The sequence below is a fragment of the Mesoplodon bidens genome (assembly GCF_964165515.1).
Source record: "Mesoplodon bidens genome assembly, chromosome: 1".
Classification (NCBI taxonomy): domain Eukaryota; kingdom Metazoa; phylum Chordata; class Mammalia; order Artiodactyla; family Ziphiidae; genus Mesoplodon; species Mesoplodon bidens.
In genome coordinates, this window is record NC_138176.1 from 122,881,823 (window position 1) to 122,894,302 (window position 12,480).

Here is a 12,480-nt window from a genome sequence, read left to right on the forward strand (position 1 = left end):
CAGGTGTACAGCAAAATGTATCAGTTATACATATACATATATTCACCCTTTTTTAGATTCTTTTCCCATATAGGCCATTACAGAGTATTGAGTAGAGTTCCCTGTGCTATACAGTAGGTTCTTATTAGTTATCTATTTTATATATAGTAATGTGTATATATCAATCCCAATCTCCCAATTTATCCCTCCCTCCCCCTCCCTCCTGGTAAGCATAAGCAGGCTGGAACACTCTTATTTCTCTAATGCCATGTCTTTCATGCTCAGCTTCAAGGTCACTTCCACAAGGAAGCTTCCCCTAAACATTGTCCACCAAGACTGGACTAGATGTTCACCCTTGACCTCTCTCCGCCTGCACGTGTGCCCCCAGAGTGCCATAACCCCCTCAACCCAGCACTTAAGGCACATGTTTTTGGTGACTAGTTTACATACTTAATTAAATTATAAACTCCATGAAGGAAGGGATATGTCTATTTTGGTCATAACATCCAGCATCATGATTGGCATACAGTAGGTTTTCAATAAATATTTGTGGAATGAATGATTGAACAAAATCAAATAGTCTTGGATTAATGACAAAATCAGGACCCAAAAAGGTGGCAATAATCTAAGACAGTGAGGTGAGTCCAATAAGATTAATTCCAACTGGGATAAATATAAAGTAAAACACATGGGTGTAAAAAAAAATCACCCATACAAACTATGTGAGGACATATGATTTTAGCAGCACATGTGAAAAAAACTTGGGATTTTTAATTGACTGTGAGTTGAATGTAACTGGGCCATCCCAAAAGATCAGTTTTCAGTCTTTATAGTTAGGAGCAAAGTATCTAAAAGTAATGAGTTCTGAGCTGGTCAAACTACACTGAGTACTGTGACTATTCCAGGTATTATATTTTAATACAAAAGATGACCGAACAGATTGCATTGCATTTAGAAGAAAAGAATCAGAATGAAGAGTACTGAAAGCCAAGTTATACAAAGAATGGCAAAGGGGCTTCCCTGGTGGCACAGTGGTTGAGAGTCCGCCTGCCGATGCAGGGGATGCGGGTTCATGCCCCGGTCCGGGAAGATCCCACATGCCGCGGCGTGGCTGGGCCCGTGAGCCATGGCCGCTGAGCCTGCGCGTCCGGAGCCTGTGCTCCGCAATGGGAGAGACCACAACAGTGAGAGGCCCGCGTACCGCAAAAAAAAAAAAAAGAAAAGAAAAGAATGGCAAAGGATCTCGGGCTGTTCGGCCTAAACAAGAAAGGTTTAGGTAGAGGGCATGATTGTTGTCATGGGGAAGTCAAATTAGACTTGTTCTGAATCTCTCTTGAAAGTAGGACCAGCCTCAGCAGTAGAAGCTAAAGGTGGGGAGGAGAGATTTCCAGTTCAATATAAAAGTAATTGTAATGGGATCTGAGCTGTTCGAAAATGGATGAGCAGAGGGGCTCAGGATGGTTGGGAGCATACCCATCCCAAGAAGTCTTCAATCAAGCAAGTCTTCAACCAAATGGATGCCCACTTGGTAGGGAGATCATAGTGAGTATTTTAAGAACTGAATGCATGTTTAGACTTGATAACCTCCACAAAGACCCTTCCAGATAATTCAGGAAAGAATCTATAGGCCTCATATTGCTGCATTTCAGTAACATCCTCAAATTTACATGTTAGAGGCAGCCACATTGCTCAATCCCAAAACCCTGAGCTGTTTTACTTCTATGTTATATCTCACCTTATGACTTGTAGCCTCATAAACTATAAGTTAGGAGACCTAGTTTCTAGTCTCAGATATGTTGTCACCGATTAGCTGCAGGCTGATCATCCTATTGAACCTCAATTTCTTCATTTGTAAAATAAGGAAATTTGGACTCAGTAAGTCCCTTAGTTCTTTCCACATTAAAGTTCTAAAGCATTAATGTCTCTCAGACTTTGTCCTCAGACCATAAGCATCAGAATCACCAAAGATGCCTGTTTAACATGTAGGTACTTTGGGCCCCATCACAGAATCTGAGTGGAACCCCAGAGTATGAATTCTTAGTAAAGCGCCGTAAGTTGTTAACATGTGCACTGAAGATCCAGAAACAATTCAAAAGAGGCTGTGTGCCCTTGAGATGAGAACAACAGATAAGCAGAACTCAGGCACAGAAAGATTAACTCAGTTGCCCAACATCTCAAAGTAAAACCAGAGTTGTTCCCAGAAGAAAATAATCAGGTTATTTTCTGTTCTCCTTAAGGACCTAAAGACTTAAAGTGAAGAGGTAGGTGGAGAACTACAATAGTCTCCAAGGTGTGTCTAGTAGGGCTGAAGAAGCCCTAAACTCTGTCTCGTGAGGAAGGAATCAGAGCTTTGTAACAACAGGCAGTCATGCATCCTGCAAGCCTCCAAAGCAGGTAAGCAGAACAGCAGATGCAGGCTCCAGACCGCAGGAAAAAGCGGAAAGTGCCGGGTGAGTCCGGCCAACAAGCTCTCCCTGCATATACTGACCCCTTGGGAGTGACATGAGTCAGGGTTTGAAAAGCTGGGAAAATGGAAAAGCAAGAGGTACTCTTAGTTAACTGAAGACCATCCTCGGCCAGGCCCAGATAAGCAAGGCTTTCACATGGTGCAATGACTCTACCATGGGAATGTTCATTATCCAGAAGTAGCCCTGCAAAATATTTTTATTTTCCTCCCCAGTTCCAAGGTCCCAGAGAGCTGTTTTCCCAAACTTGCCATGACCCATTCTTGGTTTGAAGACCTACTGAAATTAGTAGAGTTCTTTATTTGAATTGGTCAGGAGGAGCTTGTTTTTGAAAGCCCTTTTGGCTGCAGACCCCAAAGAGATGTCTATCATCACTAACAAGCCCACTTTTTTCCTTTTTTTTTTTTAACTCTTTATTGAATTTGTTACAATATTGCTTCTGTTTTATGTTTTGCTTCTTTGGCCTGAGGCATGTGGGATCTTAGCTCTCCAGGAGGGATCAAACCCACACCTCCTGCATTGGAAGGTGAAGTCTTAACCACTGGACCACCAGGGAAGTCCCCCACTTTCTTATATATATTTTCAATGAGGTTTTCTTAACACTGAGAATCATCAGTGTAAGTTTTTCTTAATCTCTATTTAAAACACACATGACATCAGTGATTTTGAAAATTCTGTCTCTGTCCTATAGCTTATTATCCAGGCAAGCACCCTAAATTAACAAATAGTTTCACTAAGTCGGTTGCTTGCATAAGGCTCACTGTCTGATATTTAAGCTGAAAAAGCCCAGATGCTGGCACATTCAATGTTTATACATTTAGCAACCACCTCAAACCCTTCCCCCACCCTTTCCCAAAAAGCAAATCCATGAATGCTCATCGTAAGTGTAAATATTGCCTAATATAGGCTTTCCAGGTGTTCAGATGAGGCAAACTAAAACAGTCAAGACCGCAGACGTGCTCATGAATATGTCACATATTTGGGTCTTGTACAAACCAAAGCAACTTCTGATGCTCTTCTCCCCATAAAATTATAGAAAGGCTTTACTTATAAGTCATGGGCACAAGTCAGTCACTAAGTCATTATCACATTGAAATCTCTGGCAGCATTTCCTTAAATGACACCATCCACCTCTCAGCTCTAAAAGTCACTTAAGTGTCTCAACCAAATCATCTATAAAGCAAATAAACTCTAGGAAGATACCTCAATCTAACACAAATACTCCTAATGCTGAGAAAAATAAAGAAAAAAGCTTGCTTATAAAGAAAGCTAATTTCATATTCCTATCAGAGAGCCATCAAGTAATACTGCTGGAAAAATAAAAAGTACCTTACCCAGAAACAGTTGAATTAAGCAGATGAATTTTGACAGGACCTGAATAATTAAAGTTTCCACTGCAGCTTTAGAAACTCCTGTTCTGAAACCCATTTCGTCAGCCAATGCTAAAGACTGTTTTTTTGGCTCAGGAACATAAAATCCAAATAGTCCCAGAGGATAAACTGCCTTTTAGTCTCAACACCTTCAGATACTGCCTTTCAAAGAACAACTCTTTCCCCTGGAAAAGGATCTGTCATCGACATTGTCATGTTAATTGGCCAGATTCAAACACAAGTCATCTCTAGAACCAGCAATAGGAAGACCTTTGGGTAGACTGTTTTAAAACTTTTTCCTAAAGGAAAAGAGACACGTTAATAAAAAGTCGACCATGTCTTATTCGACCCTAACAATTAAGAACCCAAAACCAAAATGCTTTTCGTTAGCTGCTGCTGGCCAAGGAGACTTATTCTCTGCACTCTTCATTGGACAGCAAGAAATGGCATCCTGACCTCAAAACTCTATATGATAATAAATGGTTGGAAGTGATATGGATAAATTTCCATCCACATATAATCCAAAATTTTGTATCAACCAACAGTTTTGCTTTTCTTCTGGAGCAAATTTCATTCCAGATTTGTTCACAAGCAGCAGAAATCTATGTTTAAAGGTGAGACACTGAGGGTCCCATGGAGCCTGGCTCCTGTGTCATGGCTTCTATACAAGGCAACCAATGGTGGGGACCTAGGAACAAATGCAGAGGACAAAGCCCTCTTTGATGGTGTATGGTCAGGCCACTCAAGATGACTCTTCTCTTGCTCTCTGTACATCCTCTGCTCCACCAGTGCCTGCTTCACCTACACCTGCTCCCATGGCTGACCTTCCTATGTACTTGCCCCACCCCCAGCTAGAGACTGTTCTCATCTATAGAGCAAAACATCTCCACCTGTGACTTACCAAAGGAGTGACGAGGGGCGTGCACGCCCCCCCCGCCAGTTTCCCTGGTAACCAATGAGCCAATCTGATGTCAGTTCCCCCTGCAACCGGTGTTCCCCCCTCCCACCCCGCACCGGGAGCAAAGATGGCGGCCACGTCCTGCCTGCTCTCTGCCTCACTCGGGGTGGTGTCGCTCCAGGACCTTGCTTCAGACGGGTGAGCTCCCCCCCACCAACCACGAAACCACGGCTGTCTCTGTCGCTGACTCCGGGCTCTCTCTTCGGTCTCAAGGCTGGGCAAGTACAGGGCTTGCAGGCCTGCGGGGTGCAGCCCAGCAATTGGCGGAGCCGCCCGGAGACGGAGGAAACTCCCACGAGCGCCGACATGCCGGGGATTGAAGGCGAGAGTGGGAAGGTGCAGGGCCTCCGCTAATACATGGGGCCTGAAAGTTGCAGGGCAGATCCCAGGGTGGCCTCCCCTAGTATGTGGTGCCCCGTGGTGGCTGTCCTTGAGGAGTGGGGACCACCAGGAGAGTGCGGAGAACTCACAGACGGCCCTGAGGCTGTGGTGGAGATGTTGGCCGCCATTACAGTGGAAAAATGAGGTGAGACCTTGAGGCGGTGGCCGCAGCTGTGGGCTGGCCGTTGCTTTTCGTATTGAGAGGGCACAGACGCTGAGCTAACAGCTGAGGCGGAGGTTAGGTGCCCAGGCATCCGGGAAGACATGATGTTAACTGGCCAAGAAGTGTCAAAGGTGGCCTCTGTGGCCACCCAGCCCCCTGGCAACACTTCTGTGGGGCCATCTATGAGGGTGAGGCGCTTTCCCGGCTCTCTTGGTTAATGTAAAAAAGCCACTTGCCTGCCAATGAAGGGGCAGCGATTAGTCCTTGTGAGCAAACCATGGACGATGTGTAAGAGAACAGTGGCTCCTAATGGTTCTGCTGTTGTATCAAAGTGAGCCTTTTGGAATAGGTTTGGGTTTTATCTTGGGTGTGCGTCTGTCTCAGTACCTGAGTCCAAATCCTGTTCTCTGTTCCTGGTGCCAGCCCTCATTAGGGGGTCCCAGTAACTTGAACGGTGATTCATGTTCTTCAGAAAGTGAGGCCTGTGAATGTAAGTGAACGATATGTATTACTGTCTATTACTGTTATTCGTTTAAACAGCATTGGCTGTTTAGAAACTGAAAAAAAATCCTGGAAATGTCCAAGATGGGACTCTTTTGACATTCTAAAACTGGTTTTTGCATATACCCTTAGAGGAAGCTAGCTTTCTAGAAGGAATTGGTATTTCTCTTCCTGTGCCTTTGAGATGTGAATGAACTACCTGGGATCTTGGGAACTTGAATCACCTGTGATCCCTGAGAGTGAAGAAAAAAAGAAAAAGAGGCCTTTTTAAACCCTCGTAGGAAAACTGTGAGATCTCTGTCTCTAGATATATGTATGTCTTTGTGCACCTTATGAACATGAGGTGTCTCTGCCTCAAAATGGCATTGCCAAGATTGGTTTGTGGATGAGTTCTGTTTAATTGGCTTAATAGAAATTAAGCCCTCAAATATAAAAGAAAGGGGCTTCCCCGGTGGCACAGTGGTTAAGAATCCACCTGCCAATGCAGGGGACATGGGTTCGAGCCCTGGTCCAAGAAGATCCCACATGCCGTGGAGCAACTAAGCCCGTGCGCCACAACTACTGAGCCTTTGCTCTAGAGCCCGCGAGCCACAACTACTGAAGCCCGCGCGCTCTAGAGCCTGTGCTCTGCAACAAGAGAAGCCACTGCAGTGAGAAACCCACGCATTGCAACAGAGTAGCCCCGGCTTGCCTCAACTAGAGGAAGCCCGCGCGCAGCAACGAATACCCAACGCAGCCAAAAATAAATAAATTAAAAAAAAAAAAAGAAATATAAAAGAAACTCCAGAATGAATTTCAGGTTCACGTCATCTGGAAAATAGTACTAAATCGATATCTGATATTGAAGCTTATTGGTTTGATTAATATAGACACGTCTTTAGAGTTATTAATGTTAAGTATAATACTTCTGTTGAACCTAGGTTTACTAGAGACTAAATAAGACCTTATTATATCTGTTGCAAATTTGTCAGCAAGGAAAATAACTTGATATGATGAAACTTTAAATAAGTGTAAATGAGATAAGAGCCTTTAGGTAAACTCTATAGGAATAATTATATTTGGGGAATGTCTATCTAAAATAGTCTCTCCAGATTTTGGTAACCAGGTCCTGCCCACTGCCTGCCACACATGGTGGGGTGTCTCTCCAGGACCTTGCTTCAGATGTGTAAGATCCCCCTAGCCAGTAAACTACTGATGTCTCTGTTGCTGACTCTGGGCTCTTTCCTTGGTCTTGAGATTGGGCAAGTACAGGGCTTGTAGGCCTGTGGGGTGCAGCCTCACAGATGGTAAAAGGTGCCATTCCCCTAACCCTACTCTCCCTGCCTACAAAAACAAAACAAAGTGAACAACATTATTGAGATGAGATTTAGCTTTCTGAGCCTGAAGGTAAGATGTATGCTACCGAAACCAGCACATTTCTGAGTCGTTCCTTTCCTGGCTCGGGAAATGACCCTGGCGGAGCCCAGAGAAGGATGACTTGGTTTCTGGGACTCTGTAGTTGGGAACCTCTATAGCTTAAACCCTGTCTCATCATTTACTGGACAGTAAGTTATTTTTGATAGACCTTTTCTGCCTGGTTCAGATCTACTACTGAGGATGTAGCTTTTAAAATGGTTAAAAGAAATAAGTGGCATAACTGGAAAGATCTGCTCTATTTGGAAAGAGCAGATTTTAAATACCTGAAAACAGGTAAACGTTGGCTGCGATACAGTTTCTGTAGAACTCCTCCCATTGATTTGAAACCCCCAAGCATTTGTTCAGAGGAGTCACTAAGAGAGACTCTTACTCAACTGGCTGTAAGGATCTGGTCTTGACAAGTGTGCAATTATGTCTCTTTTGTCTCTTTTGACTTTCTAGAAGTCATACTATGCTGGGCCTTGTGTTGTGAAATAGTCTTGTGTCTTAGGAACAGAACTGAAGACTCAATATGTCTGTGCCTGAAAACTGTAAAAGCCCAGGAAATTGACTCCCTCCCTCAGAAATGAGCAAAGAGTAGAATCAAGGTTTGATTAAGTGACCTCAAAGCCTGTGGTGTCTTACATTGGAGAAGCTGATGGGGCTCTCTCTACCATGTCCAGGAGGATGGGTGATTTGGACATTCTCTAGAGGACAGCCACTTAGGCCTCTTAGGGGATTGAGCACATTGTGGCATTGCCTCCCAGGTAGAATTGGGGATCAGGAAGGAAGGAGCAGAGAAAGGTCTTTAGGTTTGGGGAAGACTATAGAAGTTGCTTGACCCAGAACTATATACAATGGGGGGAATACATTTTATTCTGGGTTGGGTGCCATATAACTGATGAAGAAACAGAAATATGAATATAGAACTCTACCTTAGCACTGGTTTTAAGCATAGCTGGAAGAAATCAGTAGTTCCCAAAGCCTGGTCCAATTTAAAAAACCACTGTCCCCTATCCTACCACCCTGTGCTCCTACACACACACACACACACACACACACACACACACACACACACACACACTTTTTTTTTTTTTTTTTTTGCGGTATGTGGGCCTCTCACTATTGTGGCCTTTCCCGTTGTGGAGCACAGGTTCCAGATGCACAGGCTCAGCGGCCATGGCTCACGGGCCCAGCTGCTCTGCGGCATGTGGGATCTTCCCGGACCGGGGCACAAACCCGCGTCCCCTGCGTCGGCAGGCGGACTCTCAACCACTGCGCCACCAGGGAAGCCCCCACATACATATTTTATACACGTAAAATCAGGTTGAAGAATGATAGGTACAGTCTTACTCTGAAGCCCTCAAAGAACACCTAATCTTACCTGCTTAAGTGACCAAAGAGAAAATTGAGGTTAGAGACGTCTATGAGTTATCCAAGATCGAGACTAGACTACAGCCCAGCCACCCAGTCTCCTAACCCAGTCCTCTTTCTACTGCAGTAACTAAAATGTCAGACGAAGACCTTAACCACAGTAATAGGCATCACAATAGCCTTTCTCCCACCCTCTTCACTTAACAGCACCTGTGGTCACAGCCGGGCATTTCAGTGGCCTGATCCCTTCCTCAGAATGGCTCCCACCCTCACCCCTGACACTTCATCCTCTCCACACCCTCACTTCCAGTCTAAGGTCTGTCAACTGAGAAAACAAGGGTCTCTCAGCTCATTTCAGCAAAGCCACAGAAACATAAACATGAGCAGGCCAGGAATGGTGGTCAGAGTTGAGTGGGGCTGGAGTACAGTGTGTGGGAGGAGGGGATGGGACTGTTGGAGATGGAAGATATTTTGAGGTTATATTGCAGTGGGTCTTTTATTCTCTACCTCACCTTCTGAGAGGTAGAGAATTAAAAAGGCAAGGAACTTTTCTAATAAATGAGTCCAGCCTGCTTAAAAGAAGACGACTGATCCATCATGGCTGTTGTTACTAGTTTCTTTCCCTGTTTAATGTGTGTGATCTCATTAGAGTAGATGCCCCGTGAAGGCAGGGACAATGCCTGTTATTCAGCACCGTAGCCTGAGTGACTAGCGGAGTGCCTGGCTTACACAGGTCCTGCAAAGATACCAGTTACTGAGGGATGCAAACACAACTACAGATGTGCAGCTCCCCTTACACTTGTCACATGTGAACACTCTGGGTCACTGGCCAACGTTTATATTTCGGGAAGTAAAAATAGCCCACCTGGCATTCCCCCCTCCCCCTGCCCCCGTAGTTTTCCCCTACCAGTTACAAGAATGGCGGGTAGAGTTCTGTATTCATATTTCTGTTTCTACATCAGTTATATGGCACCTAACCCAAAATACAATGTATCGGATTGGCCAAAAAGTTCATTTGGGTCTTTTGGAAAGACCCGAACGAACTTTTTGGCCAACCCGATATTCTCCCCATTGTAAACATTTCTGGATCAAGCAGCTTCTATAGCCTTCAGAAACTCCAAAGACAGTATCAAGAGGATAGAACGAACAATGGCCTAGGAATGAAGAAGCTTTTCCTGGTGGCTCAGTCTCTGACTCACACCTGACCAAGGACAAATCATTTACCTCAGCTTGCCTTGTTTTTACTGTATGCAAAATAGAGCCTTTAACAATACAAGCCTCCTCCTTCCCTCTGAGGGATATTCTGAGCTTTGAGGAGATGCTATCTTTGAAGTGATTAGAGCTCCTTAAAACTGGGCTCTCAGTACAGAAGCGGTGTTGTTCTCAGGTTGTGCTACAGCTGCTGTTTTTCAGCATGAAAGATAGATATTGTGATGCCTTGTTGTCAAGGAGAGGAATTGCTGTGTGTTGACACAATGATAGAACAAGCAGGAGGGCAGGCACCTCAGGTTTAATGGTTCTGATTTCATTCATTGAATTCCTTCTTCCTCATCTCAAACCTCAGTTTCCATTATTCTTTATGGATAGGTATTATTTTTTATTTTCCAACTTGGCCAGCTGCCAGGACATCTGGAGGAAAACAAAGCTGGTCCAAGACATAAATATAGTTTTCCTAATTGAATCAGAGAACCCCAGGGGGTGAAGGTGGGGTGACACTGCTTCTTAAGGCATCATATGTTTCTTTCAATTTAACAATCAAACAATTTCTGAGTGTTTTCTATAACAGGGATCTATAAACAGGAGTAAAAGCTGGGACTGTGTTTTCTGAACAGATGTATGGTCAGATAGCCATGAATATACTTAGGGGAACTAAGTGCAAATACCTCTGTAAGCACCATCACAATCTCTCTAATCTGAAATTGCCAATGATGTGAGTTTTTACACCAACATTTGAAATGTCTTAGTAATAAATTTGTTCATTCACTCATTCATTTATTCATTCTGCACATGGTTTGACTGCTTGTCATGATTGTAAGTTCCTGAAATGAATTAATTCATTCAACCTTCAACTAAGTTTGTTATGCACCTACTTAGTATGTGTACTAAGCCCTGTGCTAGGCTTTAGAGAAACTGAGGTGAACAAAACTAACATAATCACTGATTTCATGAAGCTTACAATCATATAGGGAATATATACATTAAAGAAATATTTTAACATTTAAACATTTTAATTACAATTGTGCTATGAAGGAATAGAATAGTCACTATAAAAGCAATCAGACTTAGTCTCATAAGTCTCATAAGTCCCATAGACGTGGAGGATTGGAGGAGTTTGCCAAGCAAAAATTGGAGGGAAGAGTATTCCAGGCAGAGCCAATAGCTACATAAAGGCCTGAGATGGGCCTTCTGGCATGAAAGAGATCCGAAAGGACAGTGTGGCCGGAACCTAGTGAGCAAGGCAGAGAAAAGCAGGAGGTGAGTATGGAGACGCAGAGAGATGAGCCTTCTCCATTTCCTATAATTACTGCCCTAGCACCTAGCAGAGCAAGGTTCTGGAACAGATGAACAAATGCATCTTGGAGCACTAGAGGTATCCTGGCCTGTTGGCAACAAGATGTTCCCCAGTGTGAGATCCGTCTTTACCTAATGGTATGAGGTTAGACAGAATGGCTTCCATAGACTTGCTTATGCTGCAAACAGCCTTGTAGAATCAGAAAACTGCAAGAATGAAGATATGATCTCTCTTACCCACTTTATTATTCATCTGCCTTATGATAGATAGGTAAAACCAGGGTTGGGGTTGCTACTGAGGTGAAAACGTGCAAAATCTCCATAAAGTCCAAGTATAGGTTAGAAATTTGGTTTCAAGGTATCGAGTTGCAATAATACAGCATCTCTTAAGCAACTTAATTCTATTGAACAGTAGAAGAAATAAGATCAAACTCTGAATAACAGCTCAACTTTCTTCAAAGCATAATTGCCCAGTAAGTTTATACATAGAAAAAGAAAAGGATATCTGGACACTCTGGACTTTTCCCGCTCCATTTTGCCATTAATTTTTTAAACAAACAGAATTCACCCCACGATAATTCACATGAAGAGACTTGCATGACAGAAATACATACAGAGTTGAGGGCAGGGTTAAGGGAAAGAATACACTAGGGATATTTAGGCTACCAGGGAGTAGAAAGAATGGAGGCAGTTCTGCTGGGACTAGGGCTGAGGGGTGAGGAGAGGGAGTGACGCTGCTGGTGTTCAGGACAGAAGCGGGAGCTGTGGAGGAAAGAAGTTGCGAAGGAGCAGGAAGGACACATCCTGAGACCTCTGTCTCCAGCTCTCCAGGGTCCCTGCAGTGCCTCCTATTGCTGAGCCCAGTGTAAGCCAGTCAGCAAGGGGGCGTGGATAACGCGGTCCACAGAGTCACCCTCCGGGTGCAGGGCAGGGAGGAGAAATGGATGCTAAGGGAAAACAGAGCACATACAGAATAATCAACACTAATAGTAATAATGCTCTAAGTATGGTGAGGAAAATATGGTGTAGCCGTAACAGGAAAGGGACGGAAAACTGCTGGTTATATCACACACACACACACACACACACACACACACACACACACACTCACACACACTCACACACTCTAAACAGTAACGCACGATACATAATGTAAATATAATGTACTATAATATGTGATAAATTCACAAATATACCTACTTTTGTGTCTCTGTCAGCTATTTTATATATATATATATTTGTGTGTGCGTGTACATTGTGCGAATGTATAATGTGTATATATTTTCATCTGTAGTTAGGTTGAAGATAGGTTTGCATAGGCAGGATGTTCTGGCCACATGGATGGCTGATACTGAAAATGAGAGGGGAACTACCTGGTATTTC